Raw genomic sequence first — 24,972 nt, 5'->3', positions numbered from 1 at the left:
CGAACTCCCGCCGCGCTACCCCGTCCCGGAAAGAGGCGCTCGGCACCCCGACTTCCCAGAGCTGCACCGCGGGCTGCAGACCCCGGCGCCTCCACCGCCCGCCAACTGCGGGGTCCAGAGCTGCCAGGCGCCCGAGGACCGAAGCTGCCCGCGCCCTCCGGCACTGTGCCGTGACCTGCCCGGGAGCGCAGACCTGACTCGGCTCGACCGAAACTGATGCGTGTGAGCCCCTCCGGGACTGCCGAGATAAGCTTCTCCCTGCTCCTTACCCCATTTCAAAGCACGTTCCTTCTGGTGTTAAAAGCAACCCCTAAGTGTCTTGTGGGCTTGAATTTGGGCTTCTTCAGAGTGCAACGGACTCCTTGAAGACAGGCGACCCTGGGCACAAAGCAGCGTTAGGTTTATCGCGGTAGCCCTGGTATCTAGAGGGCAGCCCCCGCCACCCTGGAGAGGTGGCCCCCAGTACTGACCGTACCAGGCCTTGCCGGCCGAGACCCGGTGACGCCTGACTTGGAATGTCTTGGAATCAGTCCTGGACACCCTGACAATACTTCGTAGAGAATCCTTGCTCAAGGGACCTCTTTGCTATCTGAGCTGAAAAATGAAGGGATTGATGAAATGACAGTCTGCTCTTTTTCCTTTCTTTTCTTTCCTTCTCTTGTTTTTGTGTTAGAGTCTGGCTAACTTGTTAACGTTCCCCAAACAGGGCTCAAACTTGCCATCCTGCTCAGCCTCCCGGGTGTTGGAATTACAGGCATTAGCCCCATGCCCAGCTTAGTACTTAAAATTCTGCACCGCCTGATCCTGATTGCCCAGAACCTCTGCTGCTACCTAAAAAATTTAGATGAAGATCTATGGTGGATGAAATTGAAAATGTTTTCAATTACTAAGTTTTTCTTAAAACACCAAAATCCTCCCCTCCAGCTTTAAGGTATAGTTGTCAAAAATTGTGCATAATTGTGGAGTACAATGTGATATTTGGATACACTGTGAAGTTATCAAATCAAACTCCTGTGTGCATTATTCCACTTACTTAGGTTTTGTGGTGAGAACATTTAATGTCTACTGACGTAGCAATTGCAAGTATATAATCATTATTATTTACTGTGGTCATCTGCTGTGCAATAGATCTCCAGCACTTGGTCATCCCAACTGAAACTCCGTATGTTTTGACTGGTCCAGCATAACCACCATTCTACCCTGAGTGTGATTTTCAGATTTCACATCTGTGTGAGATCATACAGCCTTTGTCCTTCTCTGCCTGGTTTATTTCACTTAGCACAATGTCTGCCAAGTTTATCCAAGTTGTCACACTAGCAGGATTTCCGTCTTTTTAAAGGCTTACTAGCACTACATTGTATATATTTAATTACATACATATATCATAACATATCCATTTACATATATATGTATGCCTGCCACATTATCTTCACGTGTTAACAGACACATAGTTTGAGATATCTATTCTTCCATAAATGTAAGACCATCCTACGGGCTGTGCCCTCTAGGTAAGGGAGAAGCAGGGAGATTCTCCATCATCCCCGTCTAGGAAGGATTTTGTGTACTCCAGGCCACCCACTTTCCTTTCTTCAGTCTGTCTTCAGAGCTTTATGGGATTGTTTGCTTAATACCTACTCTCCATGCCCTAACGCCCTTCCTATCCTGTATAAGTATGTGTAGGGAAAACCAGAGCCAAAACTCAGCAGCACAGATATTCACACAAAGCCCTTTCCATCTGGGCTGAGGGAGCCTCTCCTGTATCCTTCCTAGAAACCACACTCTACCAGGGGTGTCACTTTTTGTGGAAAACCATAAAACCAGACTTCCTGAGAAAAGTCACTAGTCAGCAGCCACAGAGGGTGTTTCCGGAAGGACCCTTCAGATGCCTTTAATGTTTCTGCAGGACTTCCTGCAATCATCCCCTTGCATAGAAACATCTCTGAGAGGGATTCACAGAGGCATCATCCTTTTTGTTAATCTCTAATCTTTATTTCCATTTGAGGAAGGCTCTAATTACAACGGGAAGGGAAGGTTAGTTAGTTGGTTAATTGTTTTCAGTATTGCCCTTTAATTCACAGAACTCCATTCCCTATTGTCCTCTGACAACAGGAAGAAGTTTTATAATGCTACTAATTCCCTCACAGCTATCCCTTTACACATATCTGCTAAGGAAATAGCTTAATCAGATAAAGAAGCAGGCTGGTCTAATTCAAGTGGTTTCCAATCCAGCATCCTCATAAGATCTTGCAAAATGTTTCATTGATGGAATACTGAAAGAAAAAACTGTCCAGTGGGTGGGGGGAGGAAAGTTGATATCAAAAGCCTGGCAGGAGGTAGAGATGAGTAGTTACTACAAGAAGTCTGAAGAAGACTCTTAACTGTGAAAAGTATCTTCTCTCTTTCCTCACCTCATCACCGCTGCCCAGCAGTGTCCACACTGCTCCCCCTCCTCCTCAAATTCTCCCTTTTCACGCCATCTCGTCACAATTCACATTCAATGTGTACCCAACAGCACCAGCCACACTGAGGGGAGAAGAAAAAGAATTCTTTTTAAAAATATATTTTAATTTTTAAATTCAAAATCTAATAGTTTGCCCTTACTCTTGCTTAATTACTTAAGGCTAATGACATAATCTATTTTCAGAAGTAAGTATTTTGGGAGCATGGGCTCAAAGTTCTGTTAAGTGAGATATGTGATTAAATAGAACAGAAATCTTTGCCCTGTGGAGGAGAAAAAGATTTTTTTAACATATAAGCCCTTTGATAGTTGCCCCACTTAATAAGATTAAAAACTGGACCCTGAGTCCCTAATGAGTAGCCCCTGCCTGTGCCTTAACCTCAGTATTCCTTAGCTACTGGACTCTCTCAAACCCTTCGCTGGGTCACAGTACCCCCACCTCCCAGTGCGTGGCCCGTGTGCATACTGTTCCACTGAGAGGAATGCTCACCCCATGCTTTACGTGGCTGGCTTCTCTTTTCTTAAGTCTTAGCTTATTCTACTTCTCTCCTCTGCTGAATAATTTCTATATATTTATCCCTAAATTGATACATGTTGCAGCAGCTCAAAAAGGCAGGATCGATATTTTTTAGTTTTATAGAATATAATGAAATTTATCATAATCATAGACTCAGAAACAAAATATTCAAACGGAGAGATTTACTACTTTTTAGCTGCAATTGATCTAATTGCTTCTTCAGACTGTTTTTATGTGTGGGTGGATTAAAATTACATATTATTTTTCTGCTATTGCACATTATTTCCACAATCATTTTGGATATGTAAAGAATACTTTGTGTAACCAAACTGAAATGGTGAAACATAAAATAATATCATTACCAATTTCATGATATGGAAAGGAAGAAGGAAGTACTTGTAAGTACTATTGTCACTATGGCCAGAACTAGGGAAAAATGGGTAAGTTATACAAAAATAACATCTTAAAAGACATTGGAGAGTTGTGAAAGCAAATAAGACTAGATAGATTAAAATCCAAAGAAAAAGAATTCTTGCTAACATGGGCTGAAGTAGTTCATGGATAGAAATGGGGAGAATTGACCATACTTTGTTTCCTAAAAATATTAACAAAATTAAATGCATGTAAGGATTTGGTGCAATTGTTATATATACAAAGCTAAAACAAGTCTCAGTGGTTCCACTCCTAGGTATTTATACTAGAGAAATCAAAATTATTTATTTCACATGAAAACTTACAATAGATGTTTATAGAAGCTTTATTCATATAAACACCCAAAACTTCTTTAGTGGATGAATAGAGTAACAAATTGTGTTATGCATCCATTGGAATGAGTCTTACAAATAAAAAGGAGGGCTCTGTTGTTACACACTATAATCTGGATGAACCCCAAGGCATAATGCTGACTGAAGAAAGCCAATCCCAAATTGTTATGTATGCCCCTATGGCATTGCTGGTTGCAGCTCTCATGGCTTCTCTCTTGGAGTAGCTTAACTCATTGTGTGGTGCTTTCCTCAGGTGTTCCATGTTCCTGGATACTCCAATTTCCAGGGGTCTCAACTACACTTCTGGCTTCACTCTCACTGATTCGTCCATTTCCCTCTCAGTGGCACACTGCTTGGCCTTTGGGGCCTTCTTTTGAAATCTGGGTGGAAGCCACACTTACACCACAGAATTTGCATCTTACGTGCAATGCACATGAATGATGTCAAGGTCTGTCACTAGCTCATGCATTGGCTGCCCCCCCCCCTTGGACCATGGCTGCAGAGGTCTCTGGGTGCCTGAGCACTGTGAAATGAATCCTAGAGAACAAATTAACAAGCAGAGTGTCCTGGGGCTCTCTTCTCAAAGCAAAGTTTCAGTCTTGGATCCTTGGCCCTGCAAAGGGTGGGGTCTTGCTGATTCCCAGGATGCCCTCAAGAAATCCTATTGTCCTGATTAAAATTACTTGGCTTCTTTTTAATGCTAATCTCAGCAATTAAGCCCTCCTGAACTCCAATTTTTTTAGGCACTTTCCTTCTGGTAAAACTGAAAGTTTTTTAAATGGGGTTTTTGTTCCTGTTTCTCTGTGTAAATCTTGCTAAAATAAGCAACCAGTGCTCATGCAACAACCTGTACATTGGACTGCCTTGAGATTTCCTCACCAGATTAACTTGTTCACAACTCTTAATCTCAGTCTTCTGTAAAGTCTCAGGACATAAGTGAAATACAGTAAAATATTCTGCCAAAGAAAAACACACATGGTATCTAGTCCACTTGTCAATAAAGCCTTTGTTCCCAACTGAAACTTCCTGAGCCTAGTCTTTACCATCTGCATTTCTATCAGCATTCCCATCTTCTGACCACTGAAGAAAACCTCCCACTAAGCTCAACTTACAGCATTCTACTGCTTCTCTAGTCAGCCACTCCAAACCTTTCCAAATTCTTCCCATGAACCTGTTCTAAAGGCTTTTAAACCACATGTTCAGGTAAAAATCACAGCAACAACCCCACTTCTCTAGTACCAAAATCTGTCTTAATCACTCCAGGAGATTCAATACCTGACACCATAACTTAAAGAAGAATAGGTTTATTTAAGCTCTCAGTTATATTATAGTCCATGGTCGTCTGGCTCCAAGCCAGAGGCAGAATGATGGAAGAACCTAGGAGGAAGAATTTTACTCATGTCATGGGGTCAAAGAAGCAGAGAGAGAAGGAAAGAGCCAAGAATAGATACATATCTTTCTAGGTCACACCCCTATTAACCTATCTCGTCTGACCAGACCCTACCTCCCAAGGGCAAATCAACTATATCACCTTCATGATCCAGTCACCTCCCAAAATCCTCACCTATGGTGCATGTGGCCTGTGGGGACACTTTTGATCTAAACCATAATATATGTTAAATAAAAATTAAATGTAGGTCTCAAGTCAGAATTCTTAGGTGAATCCTCACACTACCTCTTTCCTTAAGTAGTCTACTGACGATCACAAAAGTTCTATAGATCAGATATTATTATCTCCTCTTTACAGATGTGAAAACTAGGCTTCTGAAATTTAAACAACTTCCCAAAGCTACCCAACCAGCAAGGAGCGATGTATAAATCAGATCTGACACACCTTCAGGCACACATTCATTTTTTTTCTCTCATCTAGGCATGGTAACTCTGTAAACTTTAGGGTATTTATCAGCTGGAACTTCTAATGTTGAGCACAGCTAAGAATAATATAAGTACCCTGAAGGTAATTAGATACTGTGCTGAATGTTGTGTTCAAATTGTTATCCAATTTCTTGAAGACAGCTTTTGCAATATAGTCATGACACACTCAGAATCTCTAATTTCAAATACTGGAAAACAGCTAATATATACAATACATGAATATCAAAATCACAAGTGTTTTGCTTTTATAAGTTACTGTAGTGGTTGAGCTTAACCATCAACTTGATTGGCTTTGGAGCCATTCAGGGAATTAGTAAAGCACACTTGTAGGTGTGTCTTAGTGGGTCATAGAGGTGTGATCTTGGAGTCTCTTATTATTTACCTGCATCTTTGCTCCACCATACTTTCACCATGATATTTCTGCCCTGGAGCCACCAACTATGGACTGAACCCTCTGAAACCATAATCCAAATTAAACCTTTTCTCCTTTGAGATGTGGGGGAGGGGTGTAGATTTTGTCAGCAATGGGAAAGCAACGAATACAGTTCTTCACCTCTCTCAGTGTAATTTCTAATAATTTTAGCTTAGTGTAAATGGACTTGTTATCATTTGTTTTATTTTCCAGCATCTCACTGCAGCTCCACATTTTAAATATGTATTGTGTGCTTCAAATGTCCCCTTTCTAATTATAGCAAGTAGATTCTGTCATATTGTTGATGTTCCTTATATAATTATACCTTTATTCTTTTAATAAATTCTTAGTAGCAGATTTATTAGATTGATTTCAATTTCAATGAGAATGTGGTCACTCTTCTACTTCATACATTCGCATAAAGGTTTAATTCATTTAAATTATCAATTATTGCAAATTATTACAAATTAAATGCTGATTTATTTTCTCTGTTTGCTCATTTATTTGGAATCTTTTTACATGTCATTCTCTAAAATTATGTGCATTTCATTAATTAATTTTGGCATTTAAATAAGATATATAACAAAGCAGTAATCTTGAAAATTATGCCTAACACCTACATTTAACAATAACTCCGTACTCCAAGGGATATTATTAACTTGACAATAATTAAAAACTGCACCACAAAACTTCATGGCAGAATACATAATGATTTCAATAAATTTCTGAGCTAAACCAATCCTTTAAGAATTATTTCCTGCCATGAAGTTTTATAAATCACAACTAAATAAGAAATGGAAATGGGAAATGGAAATCTTTATGTTATGAAGATTATTAGGGAATTTTTTTAATTCTAGGAAATTTTTAGGAAAATAATTTAGCAAACACCTGTTTTGTACAATAATATTATGCATGTATCTTATATTATTTTTTTAACAACTCTGATTTATGACATATTAATTCCCATGACACAGATGAGACAACTGACACTTTAAGCCATTAAGTAACTTTCTTAAACCAGGTTGAGGAGGGCAGTGTGTGGTGTGTGGAACCTAAAGCCAAAGGGGCATGGGAAGTATGAAGAAGTAAAGGAATGCCTCATGCCCAGATCCTGGACCAGGGAGAATGTGGTAGTGCAGAGGCCCAGGAGGCAACCAGAGCAGCATGTATCAGGTTTTCCAGCAAAAACTAAGGATTTCAGACTTCAGTGTGATATCTTCACACAGTGCAGCATGAGAAAGAGATAGGAAGAGACTGAAGGAACACTTGGAATGGTCTCTGAGAGATTATAGCAACATCATTGGAGTGCTCAGAAGAGGGGAAAGTACATCATTTTGTGAAAGTTAGTAGTTTAACAATGATAGGCTTGAGGCCAATTGGGCATGTTGGAGTGACCAGAGAAAGGGGAACTTGACTGCAGATTTTCAAGTGTATAAAAGTTAATTTCCTTTGCTGAAACAGCAAATACTAAAAGAAGAGCCTCAAGCAGGGGAATTGCTGGAGTTTGTGCTAGCACATGACCAGGTGTATTTGAGGCATGCAGAATAGGTAGTGGTGTAATAAGCAGATCAGAATTCCAGTGGAAACATCCCAACCAGAGATTTAAGTTTAGGGGCAAATACAAGGAGCATTACATATTCACTGCAACACTTTCCAAGTTGCACCTTGGAAACTTTGCATCAGAAGCCTCCACAAATCTATCCTGTAAATGGACATTCTAAGATCTGTGCCTCAGACTCACCCAAGTGTGGAAGAGTTGGATGAGCACAGTGTGGACAGCAACCATCTGAGTTTGAATCCCAACTCTGAAATTATCAGCTTAAACTTGAGCTACTTAACTGTGGTACTAGGCATCCTCCTCTATAAAATGGGGACAATAATACCTACTGCAAAGTGTTTCTTAAAGATTAAAGTTCATTTATATAAAGTTCTAAATACAATGCCTAATATACAGTAAGCACTCAAGACTTTTTTGCTCTCATGTTTTGGGAAGTTTTTTTACAATATAGCTTTATGTATTCCAAACCACTGTTTGCATATTTAGTTCACTTTTGATGTCAACTTTTGATGCTTTAGTCCATACTATGTTCATGTTATTTTCTTTTATTTGTATCGGAGTATTTCTATTAAAGTAATACATGCTTGTGGTTAAATAAAAATTCAAGACGTGTTTGTAATAAAAAGCAGTGACTTTGTATCCAACTGCTTCTCATCTGCAATTTCACTTCCTGGAAATAGTTTTAGTCCTGCTTTTGAGTTCTCTGATAGTTATTGTCATACCGCTGGAGTACTAAATTAACAGCGCATCAAAATTACCATACATATATGTATATGTACATATGCTTTGTTTCCTACATGTGTTGTCTCTCCTGTTTTCGGAATTTTCTAGATGTTTTACTCCCAGCCTAGTACCCAAAAAAAGGGGAAAGGAAAACAAGAATCTTTGTGCCTGCCCTTTGCATGACCCAGGACTCCGGTGCCAATGAAAAGAACACAATCCTGAGGCCAAACTCAGCCTCTACCCTGGACATCACAGAATCCTGTAAGTAGTGTTGTCAAAGGGTTGTTCATTTATTTCATTTCAAGGTGAGAGTTAGAAAACATTCACAGTATTCTACATGACAAAAATTTGTAAAACAAAAACATTTGTAAATTTGTAAATAGCTCAGCAACCGCCTCAGGCCGAACTTGAGTCTTGAGTGGCAGGGACTGACTTTGACTGTCTCTCCTTTGCCAACATCCTGCCTACCACTCTGCTAGCTACACAGACATGCATATCAGGACTTATTAAAGCATGAACTTCATTGCTTTAACACACCACATTTTGGATTTATGCTTTTATCCAATTAATCATGAAATGCAGCCTTCACTTTGTTTCCTTGGAGAAGTGAATGATGACTTAGTTTAAATTGATGCCTCTTACTGACATGAAGTTACTAAGAGACTGGATGAAGATTCAGTTTACAGGGAGAATTTTTTGTTCAGCTTGTAGAAGGTTCAGGTAAGATGCTTTTACTAATTAACTACCAGGAAGGAGGTATTCAGCTTTCATTCAGGAAGGAGGTGTCAGTCAGCTTTGCTTCCCTGAGACAAAGTAGCAGAGCAAATCAACTTAAAAGAGGAAAAGTTTATTTTGGCTTAGCACTTCAGAGTTTTCAGTGCCTGGTCAGGTGGCTCTATTTTTCCTGGGCCTGTAAGGCCATAGAACACCGTGGTGGAGAGATTATAGTGAAGCAAAATTGCTCATGCATCTTGCAAACAGGAGCGGGGAGCACTGGCTGGCTTCCTCCTTCTGTTTTTGTTCCATCTGAGCCCCCAAGCTATTGAATGGTGCCACCCATATTTAAGGCAGGTCTCCCCATCTCAGTTTGCTGTCCCATATGCCAGTTGTCTCTGGAAACACCCCAAAATGTGTCCAATGTCCTTTGCATGACCAATGTCCTATGCTTCTCTCAATCAAGTCGACAAAATTAATACCACTCCTACTTATGCATGCAAACCTAAGATCAAATGTTGAATTTGTTATTAGCAAAATGTTCTTAGGGACAGAATATACTCTATAACTGTCCTTCTGCTAAGGATTAGTTACCAAAGACAACATCGAGTTGAATAGCTTTACTTTGGGACAGGATAAAACTAGAGATAAATTTTGGGGTGTAATTTTTTATCCATATGCATCTGTTTATAAAACTGCAATTGTTATATGGTTTCACTTTCCCTCTGATTTTAGAAAGTCCATCAGAGGAAAACTATTATCTGCTTTATGTCCAGTAGGAAACATGTAATAAGAAATAATGACGCCATCATCCATTTGGACAGTGAGATTGGCTTTTTAAAACACTTGTGTTTGTTCTCTGTAAAAGTCAGGGTTCTCCAGAGAGAGAGAATCAATAGGATAGAAATATGAGAAAGCATTTATTAGGGGAATTCACTCGCTTGACTATGGAAGTTGAGAAGTCGCAAGGAAGTCCACCCGAAAGCTAGATACCCTGGGATGCCAGTGGTGTCTCTCTCTCTCTCTCTCACACACACACACACACACACACACACACACACACACACACACGAACCCAGATGAGAGCTAAGGAAGGCACAGGCCAGACAGTCCAAAGGATGGGGAGCCTGGCATTCCATTATCCAAGGGCAGAAAAAGAAGCTATCTCAGCTCCAGGAAGGAAAGAGGCTGCTTTGCTGTCCTCTGTTTCCTCTGTCTTTATTTTGTCTCAGCCCTCTGGCAGCTGGAGGATGCCAGCTCACATTGAGGACAGGTCTTCCCTGTAGTCCAAGCAGACTCATATTCCAGGTCCTCTGGAAAGACCCTCACAGATACACCAAGAAATAAAGCTTTACCAGCTCTGGAGGCATCTCTTAATCTAGTCAAAGCGACACCTAAAATTCACCACCACCTTCTCCTATTTCAAACCCATGAGAATGCTGTGAAAATGGTGGGGCAGGTGTTAATGCCAGGAATTTATGCACAAGGAAATAAACCAGAGCATGAATGTGTCTATGACACATGGAAGTCAGCAGCTGGCCCTGCAGTAGACCCACTCGCCCTGAGCTCTGTTTTATAATATTGGCTGGAGATAAAGTTCCAGCAGAAACTAGGGAAATATTTCACCATTAAACATAACTAAGCAAGATGGCATTTCCCCCTGCTTTCTAATCAGCCAGACATTCACCTTTCTTCCAATCTATTTAAATTATTTTCCCTCTAATAACTGTTTTGTAATTCATAGTATCATCTAGTGTCCCTTATTGATATGCTTACAGAATTTAAATGAAGTGTCTGGTTTTTCTGTTATCTATTTATACACTCTTTTGTATCAGTTATCCAGATTTTTGTATGGTAATTTTAGTCACTGCAAAATATAGTAAATTCCTGTAAGATAGGAACTAAGAAGGCAATACATTGAAAAATATATTGAAAAATATTGGCTTTCAAATTGCCAAAACCTAGAATCAAATCTAATTCTGCCACTTCTACCTGGATAATCTAAGTTTTCAGATGTCATTGTTAAATTATTAAATGATACTTGTATGGATATGTGATTTTTGTTTGTTTGCCCCTTCTACAACACAATGCAAATTCTAGTGGAGTACTAGTCATGGGATCTAGTTTGTGAGACATTATTTGGGGCATTATGACCAGAACTGGCCAACAAGAGCATTCCACCTCCCTGGTTCTGGTAATTACTGAAAGGACAGACAAATGGCCTAAATTAGGTCCACAGAGATTCTTCCGTGGGTTTCATGAGGAAGTAAGCAAGTTTGATTGCAGCTAGGGTTGCAGGCATCCATCAGTTCTGCTGTAAAAGGAAAGAATGCTCATAGAGAGGAGTCTGATTCTCAAGCAAAAAGGGACAGGAGGGAAAAATAAACAGGGCTAGAACCATTCATACCTGATTCACCTGGACTGATCTGCCTGTCTCAGTATTTTTAGAGGCTTGTTATAGTTTAGATCTGGGGTGTTCTCTAAAAGTCTCATGCACTCAGAGGTGGGGCTTTTGGGGGATGATTTGATAGTGGAGGTACTGACTCATCAGTGGATTCATCCCTTAATGAGGCCTGCTCAGAAGGAGCCAAGACACTTCTGGCACAACCTGGAAGAGGATGTCTCCCTCCCGGGCTCCTCCCTCCTCGATCTCTACTTCCTGACCACCATGATGTGAGTGGCTTTTCCTCAGCAAAGCCCCCGTGTCAGGCTGTCTCTGCCTTGCAGCCAGCCAAATATGGACTGAAGTCTCTAAAAACTGTGAACCAAAATAAACTTCTCCTTTACTTTGTAGTGGTCCAGCACCATATTGTCCCAGAAACAAGAAAGGGGCTAAAACAAGGCCCTTGCTCCTGCTGCTGCTGTTATTGTTGAGGCTTGAATTGGGCTTCTCTTGTCTGTTATTGAGAGTTGTGGCTAATGGACCATGCTGGGGAGTCGTGGTAAGAATCAAATGAGGCAATGCAAAAAAGGAGCTTAGACTGCCTAGCACATAGTGCCATGATGGTAATGACAAGTACGCAAAAGAGCAAATGAAGTGTTCTGGAATTTTTCATCTTACAAATCCTCTAGTACAGTATTGTCCATGTAGGAGACACTGACTGAAAGCTGCTCAAAGAGCTGCATGCCTCTCTAAGACTGTAGGAAGATTCATGGCTTAAGACTGGATGCAATATTTTCATGTTTTATATGAAATACATATTCCTGCTGCTATTTTTCAGTACCTCAAAATTTGTCACCACTATTTTCATTCTTTCTCAGTATTAATTCAGGGAACCTTAATATAGGCTCAGAATGGTGAGAAATAATCCAGCTCTTTGTTTGGTCATTTTATCAATAGAGGAAAGAGCAATTTGAGCTTTTTCCTAGAGGGTGCTGTGACTGGACAGTGTTGATAGCAGCTGATAATCATGTTCATTTAAAGCTCATAGATGTTCCCTCAAGAGCTTCCTACCTGAACTTACTTAGTATGAGGGTTTAAGATAATTCAAGACTGTGTGTATTTGAGGTGAGAGCTATGAAATAAATCCAAAGGCAATATCATGTCTAAACCCTATATCTGGTTAGGACTAAGGCACAGATGAGAAAAACTATTAGAAAAGTTTGAAAAAAAATCTTAGAGAGATGTCATAAAATCATAGGTTGTGTGATTACTTGTTAATCACAATTATTAATTACAATTTTCAACAACTGCATTTATGTTATCAATCTTAAGTTTATGCTGATTCTTGAAGCCTGTAGGACAGGTGTGTGTTTTCAGCAGGTATGTGGATTCAAATTGCATTTTCAGGAGCTGAGCTGAGCCAACATAACTTTAGGTAAAGACTGTAAACAAAAAAGTCTCATCTATCCCTGTTTGTAGGAAACCATCAAAAGTGCTCAAAGGACTCACTGATAGTAAAGCCAGACCTCAGCCATGGTCACAGCCTATTGTTACTTTCCCTGTTACCTTCCTTTCAGGAATAGACTTCGGAAGAGCTGTGACCTAGGATGGAGGCTGTCAATCAAGGGGCACTGCCTCCCCTCAGAAGGCTGGGAAGGTAACACTAACATGGCAGAGGTCAACAGGGACCACTTCTCTGGAGGCTAGAGATAAAGCTCTTTCTTTCTTTATGCAATCACAAGCTAAAACAACTGTGTAGCCAAGACCCTTCTCTTTTGTATAAAAAACGGAGCCTGCCAAAGCATGGACCAATCAAGAACACACACACGTGCACACGCTCACACACTCAGAGGGAGAAACAAAGACAGAGACAGAATACACTGGTATAGTGAATATAAATTGAGCCCTAGACCCATCTGTCCTGAGATTTCAAATTGGAGCCAGTAACTTCCTTTCTCCCTTACACAAAGCATTTTGAGCAGGGTTTCTCTCACTATCAAGCAAAAGCCCTATAGCTATGGTTTGGCTTTCTGTGTTGGATCTAATCCCCATCGTGAGATGTTAAGAGGATGGAAATTTAATACCACTGTGGTGTTTGGAGGTGAGGACTTTGGGAAGTGATTAGGAAAAGATTAGGTCATTAGGGTGGGGCCCTCAGGATTGAATTCTATAGTTTATAGAGACCAGACACACACACACACACACACACACAACACACACAGTACACACACAACACTCCCTCCCTGCCTCACATTCCCTCCCTGTGTCTTGCTATGTGCTGCCACTGGACTCTGGCAACAAGAAGGTCTTCCCCAGATGGAAACCCTTGAAACTCTAGAATCTCAAGTAAAGAAACATCCTTTCTTTTTAACTTGCCCAGGCTGTGATATTATGAAGAATAGAAAAGAACCCAATTGTTTATTTAAGCTAAGATGATTCATGCTCAAATGAAAAGATAGCCAGCTATGTATGTGTATGCATGCATGGTCTTATGCGTGCACATTCGTATGTGTGTGCACATGTGTGTGTGAGTGCATGCATGTATGAGTGTATGTGTTCTGAACAGCATTGATCCTCTGTGACCAAATCCAAATGGCTTAACTGCTTGGAATCATTAATCTTCTTCATTGCCAGAACACAAGCACAGATACGTGTATTTGGAGGTGTAAAGTGAATAGGCTGGACGTCTGCATCCAGGTATCCCTCAACATCCCTCGATAACTGTTTCCCGGAAACAGGAAAGGTTGAAAGGGTTCAAGGAAGGGCTTTGCTGAAGGCAAAGAAGATGAAGAGAAGAGAGAGAGCTCTGAACCTCTGGGCTGGTGCAGGAGAGGGAGCCGAGCCAGTTCCCGAGCAGCCCCCAGAGAAGAGGTGTGAGATCTCTTGTGGCTGTGACCACCTGATCTGAGCTGTCTACTGAGTGCCTTGTCTCCCAGAAGGAGTGGTAAGGAGAAGGGCTGACATGAGGTGTCAGCAGCAAGCACACAGGAAACAAGAGACTCTGCCTTCCTTTTCTGGCATCTACCCACGTCCCAAGATGCCAGCCTAGTTCCACAGATAGAAAGGTCCCTCTGCTGCCTGCAATAGTATCATAGTCAAGTCTAGATGGATGATGTTTGGAGCTAAAATGTGTTGCTTTAAATGAACAGAAGTGACACTGCTAGCCTTTCTCTGCTAACAGGCTGCCGTGCACAGCCACTGGAGCATTGTGTGTCATTTCTGCAGCCAGGCCTTTGGTACTTGGTAATACTTGCATGGTTATCATTGTAACCTTGAGATCATCACTGAAGTTTTCTGAAGACTGCTGGATATCCACAGCATCTATACCCACCCCACCCTGCGCACCAGAGAATTATGAGATGCTAAAGTCAGGAATTAAATGCACATATTTTCTTAGAAATACTTCTACTAATGGTTTAAAAGTGTGAGTGAAAGAGAATTTAACTGCAAGTTTGTCATCTATAACAGGAACTCACCTCTCATCCTTGTTAGACTTGTTATTTTCAGACTGGCTACTCTGGTAGGCATGTGCCAGCTGGGTAAGGTCTAAGACCTCTGGAAAGGCAAGGATTTCCAGGCCCTCTTGTTCTGAGCCTGGACATGCAGGTAAAGGAGAAGCAAGAAGAGAGGGAGGAAGAGACAGGCACCCAGAGAGAGTTGGGAGGACCATCTCAGTGCTCAGAGCTCCAGGGGCAGCAAAGGGCATCTGTCAGGCCAGCCCTCTCAAACATAGGAACAGATCACAGCAGTGATGTGTTTCTATCTGTGACTGTGATCGCTTTGACCTTGCCAGGATGGGAGACGCCAACCCCGTGCTTGTCAGTCTCTCCTGAAGGTCTAACGCCGGCCACCCTGCAGTGCAGATCACAGGTAACAAACAGCAGGCATGAGACACCTGTCCTCATAGGTGGATGGCTCGTGACAGTCAGTCCTTGAATTGTATTCACAGCAAACATACATTTTGTTTCTTCCATGTAATATTTTTATAAGTTATTTGCTACAATAGTATTAGACATTTTCAGATTTAAGAAAATCAAGCTTCCAGCCTGTTTTTAAAAATGTAAATATTGACTTTAGGCTCAACTTCCTGCAGCAATAAGCCAGTCTGAGTAGCAACCATCTCTGGATGCGCATGCTCCTCCCTGAGCTCTCTGTCTGTCTCTTCATCTCAGCTTGCCTGTTCACCTGGTGCGGTTGCAACTCTTCGCTTGAAATGTTTAGGTCAAAAGGACACCAGGAAATCAGTGTTAATCAGGTTATTACTCACTGACTCAAACTGTGCAAGTTAGATCTACACTAAAATATCCCCTTTAGAGGTCTTGCTTGGATGACTATAAACTGTCAGGTCGTTGGGTGGAACACAAGCAACCCGTGTCTTGCCCTCCTGTGTCACCTAGACACTTTCCGTCTCTCAAGATCAGCTTGAAGCACTGTTAGCCATCATTTACCACTGTGCTTCATTGCTTGAGAATCCTACAGCTCCTGTGGCTGGCACCCCACAGTTAACAGCGGTATTGTCTCTGGTTGTAGATCCCTTTCTGGTGACTCCAGATGTGAAATCCTGATTCCTTAATGAGACTGTCGCTGTCTCTGGCAAATCCACATCTGCCCTGCTCAGCTCAGCCGGGGAAGACACAGAGCTCTCAATAATTTGCTCCTTGGTCCTTCTCCGCCCATCCAGGGACCCAGGTTTGTCAGTCAAGTCAATCAGTAGGCAGAGAGAAAGAGAAAAAATACCATTGGATGGATGGAAGAGGTTATGAGGCCTTTTGCTTTTACTATTTACCTAGATGTGGACCTTCGCATGGGCCACCCAGCCCTATGGCCATACCCAACAGTTTCACCTTCTTTAAGATAGGTCTTTTGCAAAAGGGAAGAGGACCAAGAGATGAAGAGGGGGGAAGGAGAGGGAGGAAATGCAAAAAGAATTAAGATGTGCTATGTTCACGTACCAACGCCCAGTGAGGAATGCAATCGTAACATAATAAGAAAAATTTTTTAAAATGTAGAGTTGCTTTTCTTTTTGTTGTCCCTCCCTCCTTCCCTCCTCCTTCCTTCCCTGCCTTCCATCCTTTCTACTTTCCCCTCTCTCTCTTCTCCTCTCTCTCTCTCTCTCTCATTTCTATCCAGCCAATGCTTTGGAGTAAAAACACCACAGCAGCATTTAGATGCCAATAAAATATTGCTATAAATGTAAGAGTGAAAGAAGAAATCCATGCTAAGACAATACAAAATTTGTTTGTCTTTCTTTCAGTTATCCGTGGTCTTCTAGTTTGCTTCATCTTGAATTCTCCTGCCTTAGGTCTGCCAGTGAAATAATGGAAACTTTCCGGGAGCAAGAAGCTAAAAGATTTTTGTCAAGACAAATGCTCGGCATAAGGAAAATGAAGGTCAGTTTTTACAAGAACAAATATTGAACATAAGAAGTTAAATTTCCTCTGTTGGAAATAAAAGATTCTCCTTTCCTCCTTTCTCTTAGAGCATTTACTTTAGAAAACTTGGCAATTGTAAGTGCTTTCTCCTCTCTCTGAAATGTATATAGATCCTCTTGAAAACTAGATAGGCTTTTTGTCAGCTTTATGGCCCAGTAATAACTTTCTCAAGAACCTAAGAGCCATCCTTGAAATGTTGGTATCCAGGGAGACAGCAATGCTACCTTTCAGTTCCTGGGCAAGGGTAGGAGCCTAAGTTAGGGAGGCACCTTGCCCCAAGTTGCAAAACCACTTCTTATTATGAAAACATAAGAATTTTTTTCTCCTCCAGGTAAATTAACTAACACCAGAGACCACAGCTGCTAGGTCAATGTAGGATGAGCTGTAAGAAACAAGTGACATCGTGAAGCCCTGGTACTGGACAAGAAGTTAATGTTTATATTGAGAACAGGTGGGCAATGGATTGTGTCTGCATGGTTCTTTGAAAACACATGTGAGAAGTAGGAGGCAGGGTCTTCTCAGTCACAGGTTTCCCCTGCTGATATAAACACAGCACGTTTATGAACCGGAGGGACGAATCAGCCTGCTCCCAGCATTTGATCCCTTTTTTCTCTCCTATGTGAAAGGTAAGTGTGGGATGTCTCTTAGAGGCTGCTCCTGTTTCCAGAAGGAATTCCACACATGCAGCTGAGAGCTGGAGAAAGTAGAGAGCAGAAACCAGACACCCTCCTGCGTGCCTGTCACTCTTGAGCACTGAGGGCCTCTGAAGGTCCCGAGGCCTGGGCCACGCGGGTATGTGGTGGTGACCCCCGTGCTGCTCGCTGGCCTCTTCCTATCTGCATTCTATATGCGTCCTGTTTTCACTTTGTTTTGTGTTTGCTGCTGTGGTGAAACTCAAACCCAGAGCCTCCTACATGCTTGGAAAGCATTGCACCACTGAGCTATGTCCCCACCCCACGGCTTCTGTCTTGTTTTTCAGTTTTTATTTTCTTATTACTACACGTCTGCAGCATGTAATGATTATGCATTTCTCATGGGGAGCTGGTGTGTGTACAGCACACAACTTAACTCTTTTTTATGTCCCCTTCCCTCCCCTTCTGCCCCCCTCCCTCAGCTCTTGGTCTCCTTCCCTTTTGCAGAAGATCTACTGAATCTCTCTTTTCCTGTTATCTATCTTTTATCCTGCTCTTTATTTATATTTGGGGTTTCTCATATAAGAGAAACCATGCGATATTTAATAAGATTTTCCAAGCTGCACCCTGGTGACCTTCAATTCTTTCTGAAAATTGGGATGGTCTTTTCTGCTTTTCAAGACCCAGTTGTTCAATCTTTTTTGGATTCAGTAATTTCGTATTCAGTTCACTGAGTATTTGTTTCTTAAAAGCAAAATAACCCTGTAATATCTTTGTTGCTGTAGAATTTAAACTTGTATCTGATGGCTTTGGGATGGAAACTCTGTGTTCTCTTGTATAAAGGACGTGTAAGTGAAATTAATGATAATTCTTTGGGACATATTAGCAGTAGATACATTTTTTGAAGAATTAAATGTATACATAGATGACCTTTACTTCTTTATTTCTTTTTAGTTGTCTTGAATATTACTAATATTTTATTCAGTTGATACTATATCTCAATCACTTAGGAACTTTGTCTTCTTTCTCTCTTTATTTTTCAATTATCAACCAAGAGATTTTTGTTAGTGCTCTGGACCAGAAGTCCCCATTTTTCTTAAGATTTTTCCAGAAAGGTAAAATGACCAACCACAGGCCACTAAAGCAGCTGTACATGCTGCAGTCTGCCACCTTGTGCAGAATGACTTGCATCTCCCCATCCAGCGAGTTTCAGTGTGCAACAACTCCACAGAGGGAACTTGTAACACTGGCTCTACTCTATTTCAGAAAATTATTTTACTCTGGACATTAAAATCACAGATCCCAGCTCACTGGCAAACATCTGCTGTTCATTGATAATACCATCTGTTATTTCAACTCCTCTCTCTGTTGTAAAAGCTTCACGTAGTTGCTTCCCCAAAATTAATTATTCTATAACAACTTGATTGCTGGAAGCACAGGCCAAATAAGGCAGCTTTCCTGAAGGTTACTAATTCGATCTTTGCCTGTGCTTGACTGAACATTCCTGTGCTATCTCCTGCTCATGGTCTGAAGAAGTATCTCAGCCCATTATATTTGAGGGAGAAAAGAGAAGAAGGAAAGCATACTAATGCCCTAGTAAGTGGCTTGGGGAAAAAAATGTGTTTATCTGCATTTCACAAGCTCATGAACATGCAAAGCCTAATTTGAATAATTTATTTAGAGGGATGATTATGATAATACAGACTGAGCTGCATCTGTCTTAGGAGCTTGAGGAGTTCTTGCAAAAGTAGTGATTGTTTTTAATATAGCCATATCCTTCACTTCATTCAATTAGTAGCTTCTTCAATTATTGATCTCATCATTCAATTTGCAGCCATGCCAGGAAGTTCCAATGCTCTGGGTGCAGCTTAGTCCACAAGATGTGGTGAAATGAGCAATGGTTGGGGTCACTAACTGGCTAAACAACGCTCGCGAGTCACTTCATCACTCTGGATCTTGGTTTCCTCCTTGGCAAAGAATTTCCTGACTGTCAACAAGCCAGGTTGCTGTGACACTGAAATCCTATAGGGTGGGCAAGACACAGTGCTGTTGGCAATGAGCAGCAGCACATGTGACAAATTCCACCCCTTTACCTTCTCGCTACAGCACAGAATCTGGGGACATCGAGGTGACTCATTGTTCCAACTCTGGGGCGAAATGCTTAACCTATAAGAATGTGTGGTCTCAAGCATTCATTTTCAGGGTTAAATTGTTTCATCTCTGCTCATCTACTCTACATTTTTACGCACCAAACCCTCTACCCATAATAAACACATTTGTTCTCAGCCTTTGTTTGCACAATGGCAATAAAGTATTATGTGGCACAGTGGTCCTTCATCTTAGTGACTCATTAGATTCATGTGAGGCTCTTTAAATATGCAAAGGCCCAGGCCTCAAATGAACAAGACTCTGATGTATTTTGTAAAAGTGCATCAATCAACTCAAACGAACAGTGAAAAATGGAAATCACTCACAGGAAAAAGCACCAGCTTTTGACCTACACATCCTCGACTCTACCATTCTCCTGATCCATGTGACCCTGGGCCCAAAGTCTTTGTACCTCAGTCTACAATTGTAAAATAGGAGGGGAAATTGACGACTTTAGAGCTGGTTATGAGATCACTTATGTAAATTGTCTAACCAAGTCAGAGCTCAATAGATGATAACTATTTTGTATATATAAATATATATATATTCTTGTTTCCTGACTATGATTATATGTTTGTGATTGTGTGTATGTGTGTGTTCACAGCTGGACTAGAAATTCTTTGAGGCCAGAGGCTGTGGTTTGCGTTTCCCCTGAATCTCCTACAGCTTCCAACACAATGCTGAACATAGTGAGTATCCAACACCTGTAACAACTATTTTTACACTTGATCTTAGGCAAAAGGCCAAGAAGAAATACGTAACAACTATTTTTGACGGATATGAACAGAAATCTTCTGTTCTGTTAAGTATATTTTAAAATACCAAAGTGCATTCCAGAAATTTCATGACAGCTTTTGATAAGATCCTAAGCATTTGCCCATCTGCATCTAAGTCATGGAAAACATTTCTATAATCAAACTCTCACTCATCAGCTTAGATACTGCATTTAGAGAGCAGTAATGTTTGCCCTGAGGCATTTCATTGGATATAGGACATAGAAAGGAAACAGTGCCTAAATTATAAATGTGCGGCCTGGTTTTCATTTCTGAAGGGGCTAAGGATGCAAGTGTGATGTTCTCTTAACTGGAGTTCAGGTGCTCTGGTGCATGAATTTAGGACTAAATGGACTCGTGAAGGAAGATTGAACAATGACCATGGAACGAAGGAGAACAAAGATATATGTTACTGTGTCAGAACACCAAGGAGCTATGCTTACATCTTTTCTGATTCAAGGCCAGACGGGTCTTAAAAGTGGAGCAGAGCAATCTATGCAGGCAGGTGCTGCAAGGGGAAAGAAAGCAAGGCAGATTCTGGCTGCACTCTTTCTCAGCCATAGCACTGCATGAGCATCCTCACTTTTCTTTGCCCTCTCTTAGGCAGCAGGCATGAGTTAGAGCAGACTAGCAGCCTGCAGTGCTGTCTGTGGTGAGCACATTTAATGCACAAGGTATTTGCACAATGCACAGTGCAACCAAAGGGTTTTACCCTAGTCTTAACAGGATTCAGCAGTTTCACCATCTTCTGTATCATCTGACTAACCTTGTGTGATTTTGAGTTTTCAAACTCTGAAGTTAAGCTTGTTTCCAGTCACAAAGGCCAACTGTGGTCTGGGTCAACCATGGGAGCTGCTCTTCATATTATCAGACATCTCAAGCTTCAATCTGGTGTTCTTTATGATTGCTTCCCCCCATACACAAAGGTAATGCAATTTAGATCAGTGAAGGAAAATGATTTGGTTCTTTCAGAGATCATCATTAGTTACAGGGCACCCAGTAGTGTTGGGACATGTGCCATGGGAGGGCATGAGGCTGGAGGGTCCAGGGAGTTGTTCAGACCATACACTTGTAAGGAGTAAAACACAGTTGCCTAGAACTTCAGGGAAGCAAGATAAATGTTTATGAGAGTACAAACTGTATGTCAAGGAAGGCTAAGGTCCCAAAGTCAAATTGAAACTCTAGTCAGCTGCGCATGAGGATATGGCCAGGATTAGAAACGAGGTCTGCCTCTGTCAGAAGTCTCTCGTGTACTGTTTCCTCTGCCCTGTAGAGGTGAGCCCAAGCACACGGTGGCGTGAGTGGCAAGTTAGATATGTATTTTACCTAGAGAAGAGGGGCCAACCCCAGCTCAAAATTTGAAATATGTCTCTAATTTCAGGAAACTGACCCTCTTTCCATTCTCAGGTCCCTGTAATTAGTGAATTAAGTATAACTGATCAGGAAAACAATATGGATGATCCTTTGGAAAGAAATAATTCTCTGGGCTGATATCTTCCTACTTACTGGATTTCCATTAATATCTATTATTCTGTAACTATTTTCATAATGCATCTTTAAAATTTGAATTTTATTCATGACTTTTATAATATAAAATCCATGACTAAAACCATAGTTTTAATCAATTTTGCATTTTGCCTATGTTTTCCAATATACCATATTTGTAATATAATACAGTTCAGTAACTTTTTGCCATATAATGTCATAAAACTTTTCCCCTAGAAAAATGCCATCTTTATATTCATGAAGAATATTTTTCTACAACAGTGCATGTTATATTCACATTAATATAACATTAGCATATTTCATATACATTAGCATAATATTCATTTACATTTACATAATATTCAGTTGCATTTACCTAAGATGAATTATCAAAAACAAAGTACAACCATGCACATTTCAATTCTTTCTAATTGCCTGATATTTTTTGAAGTCTTCTTCCTTCTTTGCAATTATTTCCTTAGTATAGGTCCCATACACTAGATTACTGAATCAGTGATTCTGAATATAAAACAAGATTTGTTAAGTTTACAAGGAATTTCCTCATAAGCATTAGATTTTAATACCCAAAGTTTCTAGGAAAGTAAGCAAATACAAATTATTTTACCAATTTTGCAAGCACAAAAATTGAGACAGAGGCTGACTTACCAACACCAAGTGAAGAGCAACAAGATGCAAAAGAAATGTCTTCTAGTTTCCTAGGTTTTTCTTCTAAGAGAAATTTACATGGAATGTTTGTTTTGTTATATATTATGTTTTAGCTGTCAGTATATCTTCCCAAAATTAATAATTTTCCCACTTTCGTTATATTTTGGAAGAATATTATTAAGAGAAAAGAAAGGGAAATTTTTGTTTCTTGAATTTCAATAATAAAATCCATTTAAAAATGACAAAAATGTACAATAGTAGCTAATTATAATTGAACCCACCATTATTCCATGTTCCATGGTAAGTGGTTTATATCCATGGTGTGTGCTGTGGCCGGATCCCTGGTGATATGCACACTTCCCAGCTTGGAGGGGCCCCAGTGAGAATACTTTCACCATGGAAGTAAGCAAATATTGATTTCCTCCCGCCTCAAAAACTGATGGTTAAACATTTACTGACAAACTACATAAAATGAATTGTTTCATTTAATAACTACAAAAAAACCCAAATGTTTCCTCTATAGCAATAACCTTCATTCAACAGTGAAAAGACTGAGGTCAAAAGAAGTTAAATAATTCCCAACATTGGACAGCTGTGATTTGCAGATTTAAAATCCAAAACCAGACAATCTAATGCCAAGATTAACATTTACCCACCAAACACTACTGTTTCTTGTTGATCCAAAACAATACAGATGTCCATGGAATGCTCATAGTTTGAGAACAGATTCTGAGTTGTAGATTTTTATTTCACTTTTTTTTCTACACACAAGTTCCTGTCTTCCACCCATCCCACTGTGTATCAGTCAACTTTCCTGTTGCCAGGACAAAAATGCCTGACATACACAACTTAGAGGAAAAAATGGTTTAGCTGGCTCATGGTTTCAGAGGTTTCAGTCTGTTTGCCTGGTTCCATTTCTATGAGGCAGAGCAACATGGACGAAGGACTTTGGGGGAGCAAACATGCTCATTTCACAGAGGTGGGGAAGCAGAGAAAAGAAGAACACCAGTGAAGCTTGGCGTGTTAGTGCGCACCTGTAATCTTAGCAATCTGAGAGGCTGAGGCTGGAAGACCACATGTTTGAGCCCAGCCTGATCAATTTAGTGAAACCCTGTCTCTTAAAAAGGAAAAGAGGAAGGAAGGGATGGGAAGGAGGCAGGATGAAGGGAGCACCAGAGAGACATACTTCCACAGGCACACACTCTGACCCACCTCCTCTAACTGGGCCCCACCTCCTAACAGCACATTCGGCTATGAAATTCAATAGATTAATCCTTTGATCCAATCACTTCTTGTCTTAGTTACTTTCTCATTGCTGAAACAAAATACCTGATGCCCAAAGTTAAAAGAGGAAAGGTTTATTTGGCTCACAGTTTGTAGAGGTTTCAGTCCATAATTGGCTGGTTCCAAGGGAGGGTGGCATGGCAGAGGAGAAACGGTTCATGGCAGGCAGAAGGTAGCAAAGCAACCAAGGGACCTTAGCAGCATCTTTCTGCCACTTTTATACTCTGGGTTCCTGGGCTTAGGGTAGTGTGAAACCAATCAGTGGGCTGATTTAGTAATCACCCACCCTTAATCATAGCATCACACTCCAGATTCAGCCACCTCTGAAAAAGCCACCTATGACCACATGAGGCTTTGGGGGGACATCTAGACAAACCATGACACATCTCAAGGAGTCTCTTATTCTAGTCAAGTTGACAATAAAATGATTAACTGACCCACACTGTGACTCTGAGGCAAGTTGATGGTTAAAAAAAGAAAACTTCTCCATTTTTTATGAATGCGTCATGTATTCTAAGGGCATGAGTGTCTTGCCTGTGGTGACTGCCTAAATGAATCAACAGCCCGTACAGCCCACTCAGTCCATTAGATCTAACTGCTTTCAGTGATGGATGAGCTGAAAGCCTAAGGCTTGTACTTAGGCAAGCAATGGAGATGGATGCTCAGCCTGTTGGAGTGGAGAATTGTCTTATAACTCCACTGCTGTATCTTGTACTGAACACCCATATTTCCTTTATATACATATATCATTTTTCCCCTCCCTTAAAAATAGTGGACCTGTTACTATTGTCCTTCACATGTGCCATCTATGATATGTCACTTATTAAGAGATTTTTTTGCTTAAGTATCCTGCTCTTATTGCAAATGATTTACATATCTGGTTTATTACTATAGCAAAAGTAGAGAAACAAAGATGTAAGCCAACAATGAAAAGTGCACCTGATAAAAGGAAACTGTTTCAATTGATTATTTACAGTGTGAAAGCAAATACATTTAGTGTGTCCACTGCAGAAATCATGGGAAAAGTGCAAAGCATTTCTGGGGCCTTAGGAGCTACCTGTCAATCACATATGATGGGGAGATGTTCTTGTTGCTTGTTGGAAGCTAGGATTTTGGAAATGAGCTTAATAACTACAAATGAATATTAC

The 24,972-nt window shown here is 40.7% G+C and overlaps 1 long non-coding RNA gene across 1 annotated transcript; it reads left to right on the top strand.

The window, feature by feature from the left end:
• The first annotated feature begins 43 nt into the window (after positions 1 to 43).
• LOC147825475 (uncharacterized) lies at positions 44 to 20,306 on the top strand. The gene is made up of 5 exons (XR_015440640.1): positions 44 to 8,568; positions 12,982 to 15,274; positions 16,707 to 16,794; positions 17,168 to 17,287; positions 20,221 to 20,306. It is a non-coding gene; the product is annotated as an uncharacterized LOC147825475 (long non-coding RNA).
• Positions 20,307 to 24,972: the final 4,666 nt, after the last annotated feature.

The sequence above is a fragment of the Heterocephalus glaber genome, unplaced genomic scaffold (assembly GCF_053883595.1).
Source record: "Heterocephalus glaber isolate CG9 unplaced genomic scaffold, H.glaber_assembly_v1.0 deba00001498, whole genome shotgun sequence".
NCBI lineage: Eukaryota > Metazoa > Chordata > Mammalia > Rodentia > Bathyergidae > Heterocephalus > Heterocephalus glaber.
Note: the sequence above shows the minus strand (reverse complement) of the source record. Positions and strands in the feature narration are given on the sequence as shown.